This window comes from Phacochoerus africanus, chromosome 3 (genome assembly GCF_016906955.1).
Source record: "Phacochoerus africanus isolate WHEZ1 chromosome 3, ROS_Pafr_v1, whole genome shotgun sequence".
Taxonomy (NCBI): domain Eukaryota; kingdom Metazoa; phylum Chordata; class Mammalia; order Artiodactyla; family Suidae; genus Phacochoerus; species Phacochoerus africanus.
In genome coordinates, this window is record NC_062546.1 from 183,466,953 (window position 1) to 183,486,477 (window position 19,525).

The following is a 19,525-nucleotide window of genomic DNA, read 5'->3' on the forward strand; positions in this document are numbered from 1 at the left end:
AAAAACACTTTTTTTCTTTTCTTTTCTTTTTTTAGGGCCACAGCATATGGAAGTTCCCAGGCTAGGGGTTGACAGAGCTGCAGCTGAAGCCACAGCCGCAGCCACGCACAGGATCTGAGCCACACATGCAAACTACACCACAGCTCATGGCAACACAGGATCTTTAACCTTGAGACCAGGGATCAAACCTGCATCCTCATGAATACTAGTCGGGTTCGTAAGCCACCGAGCCACAAGGGAACTTCTCAAAAAAACACTTTTAAATCTTGGGGGTTGAACCAGAGCTACAGCTGCCGACCTATACTACAGCCAGAGCAACTCAGGATCCAAGCTGCATTTGTGACCTACACCAGAGTTCACAGCAATGCCAGATCCTTAACCTACTGAGCGAGGCCAGGGATCAAACCCACATCCTCATGGATACTAGCTGGATTCATTTCCACTGTGCCACAACAGGAACTCCTGAAAATTTTTGATAAATGCCTGATGTACATTCCCACGAATGTAACTGATAGATTTCTGCTTTTTCAAGCATTACATTTAGGTGTCTGCATCTATGTAAAAAAAAAAAAATTTCATTTTGATGTTTAGGTACTTCATCTGGCAACCACACATTAACTAGATTATACTCTTCTTCCCTTCAATAAACCCCTCAAGGAACAGAACTAGTAACAGGAAATTAGTGTTTGAAAAATCAGCCATTGCCTGAATGTGGGGAAAAAAAGCTCTCCAAGGACAAGACTATTATAACTATGAATTAATGAAAAAATATTCAACTATTTTCTTTAAGTCAGTCTTTCCTCAACATCTTGTGAGGCCTTCTTCTGGGCTGCTAATAGTCTCCTTTATTCAAACTTGATCCTGGGCTTTTTGTTTGTTTGTTTTAATCATTCCATTTTTTCAGGTGCTCCCATCAGTCGGGTGAATTTCAAATTATTTCTGCTGGCTGTGGATCTTTTTGAGAGAACTGGCAAACCCAGGTGCCTTTGAAGCTGCATTTTTTCATCAGCTGGGGGCAGGAACTTGATCCCTGACTTCTGACTAGATCTGACCTGAGTGAACACAGCTTGCCTCTCACTGGATCAGATTGGAGGAAAGAGCGGGGCTGCAGGTCCCCAGCCAAGAAAAAGGGAAGGCAGGGGAAGATAAGAACTATGGTTTCAAATATCCTTAATGGGAATTCTCCATAGTCATTTGTCACTGGTGCTGGGTGCTGTCAAAGCTTTGATTACTGCCTCCTCTTCCCTGCAAATCCTTTCGTTTGGTCCCCCTAGTGTTTGGGCTTTGTCTGGAACAACTTTTTTTTTTTCCCATGTTTTCCAGGTAACCGTGGGTCTGTCTCCTTAAAGCCCTGGAGTGACTGATCTGTCTGTAACAGATAGACCACCGTCTGATTTTTAGCAATCCAAGTTTTCCTCTCATATTCACGGCCTGAAAAGCAATGGTGAGATTTTTCTTTTTTCCCTTTGTTTTCCCACTTGTTATCTTGCTGGCTCAGAACACGTAAAATGTATTCAAGCCAAGGAATCGGGGATTTTTATCAGTATTTTCACTTTGTATTTTGGGTTATGGATCCTGAAACTCAATCAACATGTTAAAAAAGAGAAGACGATCAGAAGAGGGGTGACATTTGTTCATGGTTTCTGGTGTCTGAGTCTGAAGGACCTGTCAGGTGGAGCCTGGGAATGACTTCAATTAAATGTGGGACTGAAATGCTCTATCCGTGGGGCCCATTAAAGCCAAGCCATCCGATGAAAGCCAGAAAAGGGAGACTCAAAAAGATGCGCACAGGCCAGCTGTGAACATAAGCCTCACCACTCATTTTTGCCTGTGCCTCCACCCTGCTAATAAGAGGTAGTTCATCCAGACACATTTTCCAGTTCTTGGTTTGAGAAAGTAGCTGTGCATACTAATGAAGACCCACCCAATTTTTGCCTGAAAGGGAGAAACACAGACAGTTTTTTTTTTTTTCTTTCAAATATGAAGGGGATTCCTTGAAGAATTTCAAGTCATGTGCCAGTAGGCTTATCCTGGCCGGGCTGCAGACCCCCCGAGGGGCTACATCGCCTTCACAGGAACAGAGCTTAGCAGACTGTACACTGGGTCTGAGAGCTCATGGTTAAAAGAAGTCCATGATTTTCAAGGATGCTCCTGACCTAGTCTGGAGAGGGGCCATGAGATGAATGCATTGTCTGCACCTCCATTTCTGCCAGTGACCTCGTGGTCTTCTCCATTATGAGTCTCAGCTGTGACCTTTTTCTGTCTCCAAAAAGGCTAAAACCAATGCTTGGTATTGTTAGGAAGGCTACTGAAAACCCAACAGAGAAGCAGACATATTTTATTTCATTCATTCATTCATTCATTTTTGGCTTAAAATTTCTTAAAAATTTAGAAAGTTTTTGAAGGTTACTTTTCATTTACCATTATTACAAAATTATGGGCTATATTCCTCCTGTTGTACAATACATTCTTGAGCTTATCTTACACCCCCATAGTTTGTACCTCCCATTCCCCCACCCAACATTGCCCCCACCACCTCTGGTAACCACTAGTTTATTCTCTATATCCGTAAGTCAAAGCAGACTTATTCTTTTTAGTTTTTTTTAAAGGGCTGCACTCGCCACATATGGAGGTTCCCAGGCTAGAGCTTGAATCAAAGCTACAGCTGCTGGCCTACTCCACAGCCACAGCAACTCGGGTTCCGAGCTGTGTCTGTGACCTGCGCTACACCTCACGGCAACGCTGGAACCATAATCCACTGAGTGAGGCCAGGGATCAAACCTGCATCCTCATGGTTCCTAGTCAGATTCGTTTTTGCTGCACCATACCTGGAACTCCAAAGCAGACTTATTCTTGTTCCAACCCTGAGAGAACCATGTGCTGACCTGGGTGCCAAGATGCTGGTGCCGTTCTGGGCGAGGGCTCCTTCAGGAATGGGGGACGTGTAGGAGATGGCTTATGAGAGCGAATCAGGAAAAGACCACAGCTTTTCAATCCAAGGAGGCGAAAACTGAGAAAAGACATGCTGGAAGTCCTTAAACAAGACAATCTAGCACCGATAAGAGAAGATTGTGGTTTTATTGCCTGGGAATTGTGCCGGCTATATCTCACACTCCTTTCCAACTCAAAAAACTCCCTTCAAGCCAAGAAGAGTTTGTCACTGCTTCACAAACATGGCCTGCCCGTTCTTGTGGCCAGGCTCACACCTCACTCATATCATTTCCCCCCACGTGGATGTCCTTGTTCTCTGCTACGAAGTTTACACCCAAGTGTGTATGAAAGACACGGTGTATAGTTTGCAGGAATTAGGTGGCTGCGCATAGCAAAAACCTCAGGAAAACAGTTTAACAGGATAATTTTCTCTCTTAAGTAGGGAGAGAGTCTGATGTCATTAAAGATAGACTCTTTCTGCTACACGGCTTCTGCCCTGAAGTTTACTTAATGAGGCAAGATGGCAGCCCAAGTTTCATTCACCTTGTCCTCAGTCAAAAGCTGGGGAAACAGGAAGAGAAGAGGAATGAGAGGCCTCAGGACCCTTTTATGATATCTCATTGGCCAATTCATTGTCATGTGTCTACCCTTGGCAATAAGGGAGATGAGAAAACAGTCTTAGCTTGGGTCATTACCACCATGTATAAAATACTTGTTTTGATACAAAGGAAGACTAGATGTTGGGTGTCAGCTAGCTGTCCCTGCCTCATGTTCTGATAAATAAGTTTATGGTGCATTATATGAGTATTTAGGCTACCAGAAAATTGAAAACCATAGGACATTTTAATGAGTTATAGAGAAGTAATGATCTGGTGATTTGCAGACCAAATTTTACCTGAAGACATACTTTATTCAGCCAACATAATGTTTAACACTTTTTTAAGCCAATACTTAAAATGGGAGAATGGACATAAATTCCAGTGCAAGTGAAGAAATGGAATAAAGAGCTCTTCAAAGAAATCTACTTATCCCTCAAAACCCCCCTAAAACTTTTATGTGGGCTCACAAATTGAGGCATCAATTACAGTCATGACCACCTTGTCCCCCCCTCACTCCCCATGTTCTAGTCCCACTTGTGCACCAGCACAAAGGCTTTTCATGACTACTTCTCCAAGAGTCCACTGGAAATCACCAACATTGCCAGAGTCACTCTCAAGATGATCAGTCCTCAAGGTGCTAGAAGTTTCTCTGAAGTGTTGCTCAACTTGGAGGGAATTGTGACTTCTGTCTCCCAACTTTATCATTGCTCCCTTGGAGCAGCACTGTCCATGGCCTCTCTGAGTTCTGCCTATGTTTCTTACTTGTACCCTGACCCACATCCCCAAGTATCTAATTAAAGGGATGCATCTGCTTTTGGTTCCCAGATACCCTGTGTGCCAAGTTACCAATTCAATATAAGATGCCCGGAAGAGAATAGTTGCTATGCCCTCCTCCTCCTCCTCCTCCACTTCCTCTCTTTTTAGACTGTGCCTCCAAATCAACTCTTCTCTCCTTCACTTAAAAATAAACCTGGAGTTCCCATCGTGGCACAGTGGTTAACGAATCCGACTAGGAACCATAAGGTTGCGGGTTGGATCCCTGGCCTCAGTCAGTGGGTTAAGGATCCGGCGTTGCCATGAGCTGTGGTGTAGGTTGCAGATGTGACTGGGATCCCATGTTGCTGTTGCTGTGGCTGTGGTTTAGGCCGGCAGCTACCATACTGATGAGACCCCTAGCCTGGGAACCTTCATATGCCGCAAGTGCAGCCCTAGAAAAGACAGAGAAAAAAAAAAATGAACTTGGCCTTGCCCATCTATGGATGGAAACTTTTAACTACTCTGGTCTTGGGGAGGCAGCACATGGCCATATCAGAACTTCCCCTCAGCAAGTTGAAATGTCCCATTACTCAATGAATGGTCACCAAATCTCTAGGAAGCCTGGGCAGAATCCATTTGAATACTGAAGAAACTGAATTCAGGATTGCAGTATTTTTTAGGGAGTCAGAAAGGCAAAGACAGAGAAATGGAAAGGCAGAGAAGGCTCTTTAATTGCTTGTTCAGTGTGGTCTCCACTGACTCATACTCCCCTAACTATGAGCAAGATGCATTCCTTAAAATCTCAGAAAAAAAATCAGACATGGAGAATGTCTGCTACAACCATGGGACCAAGTGTGGGACAAAAATTTTGTTGTTCCACAAGGGCTCTTGTAAGCCCAGAGGGGCATTTAATTTGATAATGCAAAAGAGATAGGATAACTTTTGCTTTCTCTGCTTCTTCCAGGCATCTGATAAGCCAGGATTAATGTTTATGTTCAGCTATGTGAGACCACGGCAACTTCTCATGGTTACCATGGGATACCTTCTAAATATGTGCCTGATGTTATTTCCCTAAGTTGTTATGCAATGAAAAGTCATAGATGCTAAGTATGGAGTTTTCTCAATTGCATACCCAGAGAAATATGATATTTCCCCCTAGGCTTGTATTGTTGTGGGCTTGGCTATGTGTCGGTAGATTTCGGTACTGGAGAATTAAGGTTTATCTAGCTACAGGGCACCAACAACTGGAAACTGATTCATCTGGGGTTGATAATTTGAATGATGCCATTTTTTTTTTGAACAAGGGAAATTTCCTTCCTAACAGATAACATAAGAAATGTTTTCCACCTGGAGATTTTTACTTATGCCAGATGTGCTCATCACACCTTATACAGCTTTTACTACTGAACTTTTATGGAGTGATTATTTGTTCAGTGTATCTCTTCTCTACTAAACACCAGCTTCTTGAGGGCATGGACTTCATTGCTTGTTTTTAATCCCCAACATCTGATGCATTGAGGGTTTCCCATAAATGGTGGTTAGTGAGCTAGCAGGTGATGCAATGCAATGGTCTACATAGATTAGTGGTAGTGTGGAAAAGAGGGCTTAGAAGAAAGACAATGCCCAGGAATACAATTTGTTCTAAATAAAAGTCTTTGCCATGCCCACAATGTTTCCTTCAGGGTGAGAATAACAATACTTTGACTGGTACTTCGCTTCCCCACAAATATATACAAATCCAGAAAACAGACTGAGAACTGAGAGCAGTAAGACAAAATCTTCATGGTCTATGGAATGAGTCTGGCCATCTTGTCACCCTGAAAGTAATTATATTTGCAGTTTAGATGGGGTGATGCTTTGTGTTTCTCCTGTTCCTCTGTGCTTCTACCATTTTCTCTGCTTCCTTCAGACACAGCCTTGAATCACAGTTTCTTTCCAGTGAGAATGATTACTGTGGGCTTGCTGGAGTTAAAGGAAAAGAAAATTTTAAACCAAGATATTTAGCCTTGCCTGTGTAAAACTGCACGTAGATACTTTCTGAAAACTTAGTCATTTCTCACCTCCCTTGTACATGTTGGGTGTGTTTCCTTTGAACTCTCCTTTGTTTAAAGATAGCATAAATGTCCATGCACATAGATCTCTCTGTCTTTCCTCTCTTCCTCATTATCCTTTCATCTTCAAATTTCTTTCCTATCCAGTGGGAAGCTCAGATCCTCAAAGCCTATTGGTTTGCAGCAGTGGCCACAGAGAAAGCTTGGGTGAAGTTCAAGTTTGCTTATTTATTGGAGGGGAGGAGTGAGGAGGTTCTGCCTCCACAGTAGTTGCTAGGTGGAGGACTCCTATCTATTTCTTCATATTTGTCATTTTTCTCTCTGAAACTTCTTGGGTCCTACATGGGTCTTGTCTTCCGAGCTGTGGTTGCCATGACTTCAAAGGTTTTTGCAAATTCAGCTCTTAGAAAGTTGTGCTTTCCTTCATGCTTGCCCATGATTATGGCCAGCAGCCATAACCAATGTTCTTTGCTTACCTGATTGCAGCCAAAAAGCGTCAGCATGATGTAGGTAAGGAACAACCTAATAGGCTCAACACAATCAGACAGCATTGGGCTCAAACACTGTCCTTAATGCTGTGACTTTGAATGGATAACTTGCTCTCTTAGCCCTTTAAATTTTCTTTCTTTCTTCCTTTTTTTTGGGGGGGGGGGTGGCACGCCCAAGGCATATGGAGGTTCCCAGGCCAGGGGTCAAATCAGAGCTGTAGCTGCCGGCCTACACCACAGCCACAGCCATGCCAGATCCAAGCTGTGTGTGCAACCTACACCATGGTCCATGGCAATGCCAGATCCTTAACCACCTGAGCGAGGCCAGGGATCAAACCTGTGTCCTCATGGATGCTAGTCAGATTTGTTTCCACTGAGCCATGATGGGAACTCCTAGTGTCTTTATCTTTAACATGGGAATAGTAATGTCCACTTTGCTGAATTGTCATGGAGTTAAGTAAGATGATGTATGTAAAGTGCCCAGGAAAGAGTTGGTGCTTTATAGGCAGTGCAGAGTAAATCCACTTTTGATTATTTCCCTTCCTCTCCCCTAGTAACAGAAGCTGAAAGATGGAGAAGATGGGAAAAGTGGCTTTGCTGTAATAACCTGTTCACTCTTTCAGGTCCACTTCTCCTACATTCTCTGGATATAGGAGCTATGAAAGTCTCAGACGGGATGCATGAGGGAAAAAAAAAGGGAAAACATGTTCGTAAGTGACAAGTTTTAAGATTTGCCACAATACTTCATCTAGAAGATTCCCTTTCCTCCAAATTTAAAAAATTACAAATAACCACTGTGTATACCTATCACTTATATTTGAATGAAGTCCAAAAAAAGTTCAAGGTAAAAGAGCTGATTCTGACTTGGGAAGCCTGTTTCTATGGCCACATACACTTAAAGTGCTCAGGGGAAGAGGGCAGGAAGAGAGTGCTCTGAATTCACAGGTTAGGTCAGTTTTAATCCCCAAGTTGATAACACTCCTTTGTCTGATCACGGCATTTGCCCCATCTCACCAGCAATGTATTTGAGTACCTGGCATTGCATATGGAGTGTCAGGAGCTAGAAGACCAATTTCGACCTAAGCCTCTACCTTCCCAGACCTTTAATCTAGCAAAAGACACACGAGAAACATTAAGTGAGGTCGATAGACATGCCTCTTAATTAGCCTCTTTCCAAAATCATGTGAGGCTGGAGAGGCATGTTAGGCCCTCTGGTTCTGCATTACTTAAGAGAGCAAAGTGTGCAGAGGAAATACCTTTAGCCACAGAGTCAGTCCTGTCATATGCATTTGCTGGATCCAGCTGTATTTCCTAAATGCTGAACATATTGTTCTGGCTGTTGATATTCTTGGCATCCAGCACCACTGTGCATTCCCAAGCGCCGAGAGCACACAGCACAGCAGTAGCTTTCCCTAAAAGGCCTGTAAAGCCACCACTAGTTTATTCCCCCAAAGATCCAAGGTACTTGTTAAAGCACAAGATCTGTTTCAACTGACACGGCTCTGAGTTAAATGTGTCGCAACACATTCTTAGGGAGATGGAGTTCCTTTGACTAACGCTCTCCGTGTTTGTCAAAACTACTGTAGGCCAAAGGTTAGCAGCAGCATCTGGCAGCACAAAACCCAATTTAAAAAGCTAAAATAAGAGCTGGGCCAGTGAGCCCAGTTCCTGCTACGGCTTCCTGTCTCCACTACTCAAGGTCTGAATCCATGCTGCTGCAGAATAGAAATGTACAGGTGACATTGGCTGCGTGCAAACAAAGCCTAAACTTCAGTGATTCACTGCCAGAGAAGGATGCACAAGCCTGCTTTGTAACAGCTCTCAGGGGAGGTTATAACATTTCCCCAAACATTTGTTTCTATATTCATGCAGAAGAATTTTGAATTAATGTTTTGAACGCTTTAAAGGAGGGGAACATAAATCCCCACCCCTTTGGTGTGGATTTCACTTAGTGATGTTCTTCCATAGCACGACATGGAAAGAAAGACAAATCCAAATGAAAGACACTCTACAAAACACCTGACCAGTATTCCTCAAAAGTATCAAGGTCACCAAGAATGTGGAAATCTGAAAAAATATTAAGGTCTGAGGAGCCCAAGGAGACATGACCACAAAATGTAATGTGATATTCTGGATAGGGTCTGAAACAGGAAAAGAATATTAGGAAAAAACTAAAGAAATGTGAATAAAGAATGGGGTTCAGTTAATAATATTGTATTAATAAGGGCATTGATAATAACAACGTATTGATATTGGTGGTGCTACACTATGTAAAGTTTTAAAAATAGGGGAAATTGGGTGTGGGCTATATGGGTATCCGGCATTGTTTTCACAATTTTTCTGTAAATCTAAAACTATTTAAAATAAAAATGTAATTAAGAAAAGAATATATGCTGTAATTTTCCTCAATTTGTGATTAAATAGGTAGGTACCAACACATGTATGCATGGAAGACAGAGAAAAAGTTATATAAATCGAAATACTAACATTGATTATTGCTGGTGATGAAATTAGAGAGTTGTGTCTTCTTCTTTTGCTCATCTATACGTATAATTTTAAAATATAATGAGAAAAAAGAAAATTGTAAGCATTCATTTGGGCCAGAATACTTCCCTGATTTAAGTACAAAAATAAGAATTATATAGACTATTTTAAGTGCCTAAAAATATTTAAAACACATAGTATGAAACAATTCTGTCAGGAGGTATGTGTAAAAATTACTCTTTCTTTTGGCTGTGCCTGCAGCATGTGAAAGTTCCCAGGCCAGGGACTAAACCCATATCAGAGCTGTGAGCTGAGCTACTGCAGTGACTCTAGCTGCTACAGCAACAACGCTGGATCCTTAACCTGCTCCGCCCCAAAGGAATGTCTAAAATTATTTTTTCATTTGATACTTTCTACCTAGTCTGTTCTTTGATAATACCTAAGGATAATAGTGAAGAGGAATACTTATATCTGAAGTAAGAATTTTATAAGATGTAATCAAGAAAGAATCTCAAATTAACCTTTAAGAGGAATTCTACTTCCCCATTTTAATTCCTCATTCTAAGTTCTTAGTAATTTAAAATGTTTAAAACCTCTAGAGAGGCTGCCATCAGGTCCCAGATGTCCCTTGAGTTCTGTTCCAAGCACACCTGCTAATACTGTCTCATGTTGGAGAGGAGAAGACGGCTGCCATGACAATATCAGAGTCCTGGTGTTGTCGTTACTGCCTCCTCTAGTGAGAAGCCATTAGCTGCTTTAAATAGAAATGTATTCTTTCATTCCCATGATGGCTTGACTTATGCTACATTGAATTATTAGAGCTCTTTTTGCCTGAGTTTATTGGGAATAAGCTACCTACATTTTTTTTTTCATGGATCATTTCATTGACTTATTTTTTCATTATATAAATACTTATTAAAGGCTTACCATTTTTCAGTTTATGTGTTAATAACTGAAGCATATGAAGGCATGAATAATAATAAATAAGTAATAAATAATAATTTTAAGGAGATTCTAGGAAAGAGAGGAGTTCACAGTGAAATAGATGAATTTCTCCACTTATTAGACAGAATAAATGCTATAAAGAAAATTTCAGGTAAAGTGAAATGAGCACTCACAGCAAAAAGAGATTATATCTATGTAGAAGGTCATAGGGAAGAAAGGGCAAAAAAGATGATGAGAATTGGTCCTGGTTAATATTTGGGAGAGTGAAAGAATTGGGAGGATGTTTCTTCTCCTTTCTTCATTTTCCCATGTAGAGGAAATTCAGCTGCAGTAACATTCCTGGCCTTTCTCCTCACTCATTACTTCTCCACAGAGGGTTAAATAGTGAGTTTGAGAGCAGAAATTGAGCATGCTCTTCCCCTTCTGGTTTCTCTTTAGCTGGAACCTCTCTGCAGGACCATTATGTGATGGTCTATTTTCTGCCATGCAGTGAGAGATCCTAAATGGTAAACTAATAACAGATTTGGACATGTTAAGATAGAAGTGAGGGGACAAGAACAGCAGAGGCACAGATACAAAATCTGGAAAAACATTAACTATGTTAAATTGACAGGCATTCAATGAGCATGAATAAAGGGGGGAGTATAAAATGAAGCAAAAAGGGAGAGTGATGCTATGAACTAGATGTTTGTGTTCCTGCAAAATGTATATATTGAAACCCTACTTTCTAATGTGATGGTATTTGGTGATGGGGCCTTTTGGAGGTAATAAGGTCATAAGGGTGCTGCCCTCATGATGGAATTAATGTCTCTTATAAAAATAGCTTGGAGAGAGCTTGCTTCTCCATCCCCTCTACACCTAGTGTGAGAATACAGCAAGAAGATAATGGCCTACAGGCCAGGAAGAAGGGTCTAGGCTGAACGAGACCATACTGGCACACTAATCTTAGACTTTTACCTCCAGAACTGTGAGGAATACATATTTGTTGTTTGTCACCCAGTCTATGGTATATTTGTTACAGCAGCATGAACTAAGACAGTTGGAAATTATTCCCATAGGATCTTAAAAGCCAGATATGGGGTGTAGAATTCATTCATAGTTAACAGAAAATTTCTGGTTGCTTATAATTGCAGAGTATCTTTTTTTTTTTTTTTTGGCTGCACCAGTGGCATGATGAAGTTCCTGGTCCAGGGATTGAACCTATCCCACAGCAGCGACCTGAGCTGCTGTGACCTGAGTGACAATGCCAGATCCTCAACCCACTGTGCCACAGGAGAATTCCCATAGTATCTTATATTGGACTAACACTCCCAAAGAAAACAATTATAAACTGTGACCAAAGAGTTAAAAACAACTGAAGACACTGAGAGTAACCAAATGTAGGCAGTAACTGGAGGAGATGTGATCCAAAAAACCAAAACCAACCAAACAAACAAAGAAAACCAATGCTGAGTGAGATCCACCCATGACTTTCCCACTGGAAATGTCCCCAAGCCCATTGAGCTGGAATTAAATCCCTACTCTTATTATAGGAGTTGGAAGATAAGAGAGTCTGGGATTGGCAGAGTGGCTAGAAATTGAGGAGTAAAATCTTAGAGAGAAGGGAGTCATAAAGAGGTAACCCCAAAATGTGCATATAAATATCTCTTAATCCTTGGTTGACTGCTAAACTATGCATGTGAGAGGTGAGACCCCAAGGAACTCAGCAGGACCACTCCTAGAAACTTAAAGAGCTAAGAAAATAGTTTAGCAGCTGTCTAATGCAAGAGAGACAAAGGCTGGAATTAGAGGGACTTAGTAAAAATTTCGAGCTTTCAGTAAACCCCAAAAGAGCCAGGGCTTAGGAGTAAAGACTATGTTCTAGGACTGATGGATTTACCCTAGGTCTGAGGAGCAAGCTAATACCTCTTAAAGATGATATGACAGCAATTTAATTCCTGGCTGGAACAAATCTCAACACTTTCTAGAAGAAGATGACCGAATTTATATTATCTCTATAGTATTCAGTATATAATAAAAAAAAAGTTACTAGTCATGTAAATAAACAAGAAATGTAATCTAGAGGCCAGAGAAAAAAATAGTCAAAAGAAACAGACTCACAGATGATACAGATTTTGAAATTTAATGAAAAGAATTTGAAATTAACTATGAAAAATATACTAAGGGAGCTATATGAAAAAATGAATATAATGGGTGAAAAGATGGGAATTTTAGGAGAAATATGAAAACCATCAAAATGGAAAAAATGGAAAGCCGAGAACTAAAAAAAATCTTAAGTAAAAAAATGCATTAGCTGTAATTGACAGTACAGTGGACACAACAAGAGAGGCACTGAAGTGGAAACAGATCAATAAAATCATTCAAACTGAAGAACACAGAGGAAAAATTGCAATAGTAAGCTCTCAGTGACCTGGGCAACAGTACCAAGTGGTCTAAAATCATGTATTTGGTGTACAATAAATAAATAAAGTAAGGGGGTGGCCAGAAATAGAGTATAACAATATGAAGAAATATAGGACAGCATGTTTCCAAATTTGATCTAAAACAACATTTCATAGATCCAGGAATCTCACTATAGCAGAATATACAACAGAGAATAACAAAGTTAAGAAAAATCTTTTTTTTTCTTTTCTTTTTTTTTGTCTTTTTTTGCTATTTCTTGGGCCGCTCCCATGGCATATGGAGGTTCCAAGGCTAGGGGTTGAATCGGAGCTGTAGCCACTAGCCTACACCAGAGCCACAGCAACGCAGGATCCAAGCCACGACTGCAACCTACACCACAGCTCACGGCAACACCGGATCGTTAACCCACTGAGCAAGGGCAGGGACCGAACCCTCAACCTCATGGTTCCTAGTCGGATTCGTTAACCATTGCGCCATGACAGGAACTCCAAGGAAAGAAATCTTAAAAGAAGTAGGTGAGAGGATAAAGTAAGAGAGAGAGACATAACATACAGTGGAACAAAGATAATATGAGCTGACTTTTTATCAGAAAACAACAGAGACCGGAAGACAATGTAAAGTTATTATTAAAGCCTATTATCCATGAAATATCTTTCAAAAATTAAAGTTAAATAAAGGCATTTTCAGATGAACAAAAACTGAGACCTTTTGTCCCAAGTACATCAACACTACAAGAAATGCAAAAGGAATACATTCAGATTGAAGGAGGATAATACTAGGTCGAAATTTGAATCTATAGAAAGGAATGAAGAGATTGGAAATAGTTAAACATATAGGTATATGAAAGAACATTTTTCTTTTTAAAATTAAATTTGTTAAAAGTCAATAAATGTTTAAAGAAAAATGACAATGTATTTTGAGGTTTACAATATTTGCAGAAGTGAAATATATATAAACAACAGGATGTAAAGATAAGGAGAGAGTGTGAATGAACTCAGTCAATGATGAGCGTAACAAGTTTTGAACGAGGGAATGGACAGAGGATTGAAATAATTTAAACTGTGCCTTTAGAAGAATCATCCAACAGCAGGACACAGGGTAGATGAGAAGGAGGAGCCTAATGTATCAAGGGAGAACACTAAGACTTGGAAATTGGTTGGAGTGGTACAGGGAAGATAATAGTGATGTTCAATAGCACTTCCATTTTTGGAAGTTGGTGATAACGAAGTTGATAACATCATTAGAGAACAGAGACCCTGTGTGAAGAATTGCTATGGGAAGAAAATAGTGAATTTACTTACAACTGTATCGACTCTGAGGTGTAGGTGAGACCATGCAGGAGGAGAAGGATGACAAGCAATTCAAAATACAGGTCTCTCCTCTCAAAAAACTTTCAAAATGCCAGTCCTGGCAAATGTATCTCTATGTGACTTGTTTTCACCATATGCTACATGATTTATTATAAACATTTTAATATACCCTAGCTCTGAGCAAGATAAACAAATGTGTAACCATGGCAGAATAAGGAATTTGTTAGAGTTTTTGGTCCAGCCCCCCATCTTTGAGCAAAGGTCCAAGGCCAAAAGCTGGCAGACCCTGAGCTTCAAGCCAAAGGTACACATGCTTTGCTCCATAGACCTGCATACAGGTTTCTGACTACTCTTTAGCTCCTGTCCGTATTTCCACTTGCCCTTCCTTCTCTACATGCCTAAATTTTTTGATGTTCTACATCTATCATCATGAACCCAGAAAAATGATAAGATTGACAGCAAAAACCAAGAAGCCAACCTTTCCTCCTTTTGTTACCCATCCCCTTCCCTCCCCTAGCAGTTATCACACCGAGGAACCATTTCTGCACTTGGCTGTGACAGATATCACTGGAGTGATCAGCCTTATGCCTACCTCATACTCAAGTTCTCATTCTGGAATCTTTCTAAGTGTTCTGGAATCAGTCCTACCCTCAACCAAACTGTGAAGTAGGTAGGTATTTTTTGTCACTCCCTCATTCTGCAATACTGTCCCACATTAGGGATCTATTACCCACAGTGACCAGTGCCATCTCACTGCCCTTGGACTGCCCAATGTCAATCTCTGATGCCCTTCACACCCTCCCCTCTCCATTCTTTTCTCCCACTTTTATACCCTCTAACTTTTGAAAACTCCAAGTTCCTTAGTATTACTAACTTCCATAAGGAGTTAAAAGAAAAAAACAGATTGATTGACCTGATGCAAATAGTAGTGTAAATGCTGGAATCTGTGCCTCATCTAGAGCACTTAAAAAAAAAAAAAAAAAAAAGCCCTTACGTACTTAAGTGACTCTCTGTGTACCACATGACAGAGGGGTGAGGAAAAGTTCACACTTTATTTAATTCTATAATTTTATGATATTTAAAAAATTAGTGCTAACCCATGCTATTCATTTGAGTATATTCAGTTTCATAAAATCATGTTTAACATTCCAGGATAAAACCCAAATATAAAACAATGAAATAGTAATATCCTTAAGTTACATGTGGAAAAACTTCTAGACAGGGCTGCTTTCCTTCCTCCTTCTCTTGTGTCCTCGTTGTCTCCTCTTGGGAGCAGCATTACTGATAGGCAGGTGGAAGTCCATTTTCTCTCCATCTGCTTCACAAACTTATTTTAATGACTTGGCTGCCTTACTCCCTTTTCTCTTTATTCAGGGCTATTTTCACCCTATTTCACCCTCTTGACCACTCAAGAATCAAATAATTTAGGTCCAAAGAGCCTATACTTTCTTCCCTCTTCTGGTCCAGGTTACGACTGAAGTCTATGTAATTCTGCAAGAGTTAAACAAAAGAGAGGAGTAACTAGGTCATTTCCTTACCCTGAGAGTAACTCTTCATTATGTAGATTGTTTCTCAGCATCGGAATGTCTCTGCCCTCCTCCCAGTTCACCAAAGTCCCTTCCATCCCACAAAGCACGTCTCCATCCTCTTTTACTCTCCCAGGAAGCCAACACCAACGTCTTTCCTCTTCCTTATGCTTCACAGAACTTCTTGACAAGGTCACACACTTTTACTACATTTCAGCCTTCTCAACTTGCTCACGTGTAAATACTACTTCCCCATTGAGACCATGAGTTCTCAGAGATGAGAGCATTGCCCTATAAATCTTAATACACCTTGTGGTTCAACGTGTGTAGTAAAAACTCAGTGACCAAAAGTGTTGAATTCTTTACATTAACAAAGAGACCCAATGCTTCTAAAGTAACTTAGAGGCTTGTCTCTTTGTCTTCAATTTTCCAGTTAATTTTCTAAAGTGAAAATCCCTAAATATTCATTGAGTATAAAGCACGACAGAAGCAATGAACACATGCAAAGTATCACACCCCAAATCTAATTGTTGAAGGAATTCTACATTCTTTCAGCTGATGTGTGCTAAACATTTCCTGTGCTCAGGTACGTGGTTGCTTGGGAAGAAAGTTGAAAGAAGACACATTTCCTGGGCTCCAGGAATGCAAATGAGACACTAGCAATGTAGAATCAAGGAATGACTAGATTCATGTGTTTTCAGGAATGAGGAGAATAGTAAATAAAAGAAAAAGTTAGAGAAGGCTAACGAGGATTTGCCTCATTTCATCCTAATCATTATCATCAGTTCATCCTTAATTTTGTGGCAAAAGTATGCAAAAACATTGCATTACTACAGTGAGTTAAAGTATACATAACAGAACACCAAAAACATGGATCTTCGTGGGTGTAAGTAAGAAAAATCAGAATTTAGATTATTATATACTGACTAACCAGGTGGCACTGATGGGTAGGGGAATCAAGCGTGCTTATTAACAGTATCATTTAAATATTAGCTTGACACATTGAGAGGAAAAGTAATTGCATATAGCCGAGACAATTTTCACGGCTGAAAAACACATTATATTGCCTTTATCTCTGAGCTGATTTTCTTTATATGTTTCACTAAAACTGAATCATAAGAGGCCAATGGAAACAAAGTAGAATGGAGCATGTTATTCTGCCTTTTATTCCTTTGGGAATAAGCTCAGTTCTGAATATACTGATGAAAGCTGTCTGGCCCTGTTTCTGCTGAGAACCAACACCAATATGCTGATGGAGTCTGTAGTCTCTGCCCCATGGATTGACATCTGGTGGAAAGTAAAAGGCCACAATCTCAAAATCTAGGTGGGAAAAAAAATGCTAGAAATGCTAATTACTCTCTATCCTGCTTACTTTAATATGTTCGTTTTATTAAAACCTTGGAGAAGAGCGGTACAACTTAAAAACCAACGAGCGTTCAAGACTACGTTATAAGAACACACACAGTTCTACACTGTTCCATTCACCTGGAAGGGTCTTCCCTCACCTCTTTAACCACACAACCACTCACTTTGAACAAATGTCACCTCTTCAGAAAGGATCCAAGATCACCTTATCTGCTCCTAACACTCCTTGACTCTTCATTAGGCTTCCAGGCAATATAATCTATGTTTGTGTTGCCATAATAACCAACCCCCCAAATATCAGTGGCTTCAAAAAATTTAGTCACTTACAAAAAAATCCACTGCCGGCTTGGGCAACTCTCATAGGCAGTCCTCCCCAGTGAGTCCTTATCAGTGGGAGCCAACACACTTGCCACGGAGAGGTGAAAGTGAGGAGAGTTGAGGTCAGCAAATAAATGCTTCCACCCAGAAATGACAGAGATCACTTCCACTCACACTTCATTGCTCAAACCAACTAAAGCACAAGTAGGTATAAAGTGCCATCCTGAGTCCAAGGGCACAGAGTAATGTCTGATGCATCCTGCTTTATTTACAACACCTCTCACCTAACATCATGTATTTTCGTGATTATTTATCTCTCTTTACTAGACTATAAGCACAGTGAGGACATGGACCAGGTCTGTTTGTTCACATATACTTTCAGATCTTAGAACCTCAACAAATATTTGTTGGATGAACAAATAAGAATCCAAGAAATTATAGCTTTATACCATAAATTACAAGCTCATACGCCTAAAGAACCTAACCCTTTATATAACAAGGGAAGCAAACAAGATTGGAACTGTGGGAGTTTCCATTGTGGCTCAGCAGAACAAATCCGACTAGTATGCACGAGGATGTGGGTTTGATCCCTGGCCTCGCTCAGTGGGTCAGGGATCCAGTGTTGCCAAGAGCTGTGGTGTAGGTCGCAGATGTGGCTTGGATCCCGAGTTGCTGTGGCTGTAATGTAACCAGCACCTGTAACTCTGATTCAACCCCTAGCTTGGGAACTTCCATGTGTGGCAGGTGCAGTCCTAAAAAGCAAAATTAATTAATTAATTAATTAATTAAAATAGATTGGACCTGTGGTGAACTTTTGCCACTGCCTAAATCTTGCCAGATGTTGCCTTGATGGGCAATAGGTCTAGGGTAGCCAAATTTTCTAATTTCTCAGAAGTAGAAAATCAAGATTTTTAGGTGAAATTCCTAATTTTTTCATCATATTATTCAAAAGTTTTAAAAACGATCTGCAGGTCATACCCAGCAAACATGATGTTAGCCTGTGTCTTTCACTTTAAGTGGAAAGACCAAGAATGTGTGTCTTGACATTGACCAAGTTTGAGTTAAAGGGAGAAAAAAAGAGAAGAGAGAGGAAGAATGGAATCTCCACATCCATTTCACCATCACCTAAACTGCAATTGTGAGGAATCTCTGCCCTTGGTCTTCACCCCTCCTCCCTGCCCCTCTTTACTCAGGAAATTAGAAAAATACCTCTTGTTATTCATAGCACCAGTTCCTTTATGTATTATCCAGTCCTCTTGTGAAAGTTAAGAAGGGATCAGCTCTGCCTTCACTGATGCTATTGTGTGTCTTACATAACAATATCTAAATAAATAAGAAGCCCTGGGGAAAGGTCTTCCAAGGTTAACATATTTAGAATAAAGAACTGTTGTGATGAACATGGCACTGGCAGAATAGAAGATCTAATATCTACTTCATATAACAGATGAGGTCTAAACCAGGAACTCTTCTCAGTAACCAATAATTTGACCTGATTACATAATGAGTGTTTCTTTTTCTTTGCCCTAAAGTTGAACTTTGTATATAGAGGGACTGCCAAACACATTTTCACTGTAAAGAAATGTTGTTTTTCAATTGTATCACCCAAGAGGCTTAAATTCAGATGAAAATGTTCAAAAATCAAGTTTCTGTATTTCTTTGGAGTTATTGTGGCATGGTTTAGCAAGAAGCATCTACTTTTCTTTTCCAGAGGGAAATCTCTCTGAGCAAGGTCAGTCAAACTTTACATATAATTGTTCATTTTGGTGAACCTAAGCCCATACTTGGGACTTTTCCAGCTGTAGAGTCAATGAAAAACGCCCTGGACCCTCCAGTCAGGGACACAGTCCTGGATTCTGGGCAATCTGCTTTTCTAGGAAGCAGTTGAATTAAAACTAGCCTGCCCCTCCTCCCTTGCAGAGAATTCCTGCCACTATGTGCCTGACTGTTCAAATATCCCCACATGCTCTCTTCCCTGCATAGAGCTGCCGTTTCAGATCCCTGCTGCTATGTCTGTCAGATTCTGGTTTTAATTCTAGGATAATCGGAGAAATAAATATTCAGTACTTCTTTCACTGCCCAGTCCCATCCTCCGGTTGAAATCCTTGTAAGAAATAGACTTCTGGTGGATTTTTGATATATTTTAGCCTTCTCATTAGGCTACCTTGCTTAGCAATGGACACCATGAGTTTGACTAGGGCCTTGAAATAAATAAGGTCACCAGCCTATAGTTTTTTAAAATGAAATTATCAAGACAGAAATTGAAAATCTTGTTATTACAGGGGTAAAAGAAAATTTGAAAAATCTCTGGAGATAGTTCGTGGGCAAAATACAACTACTTTCATAGAATTC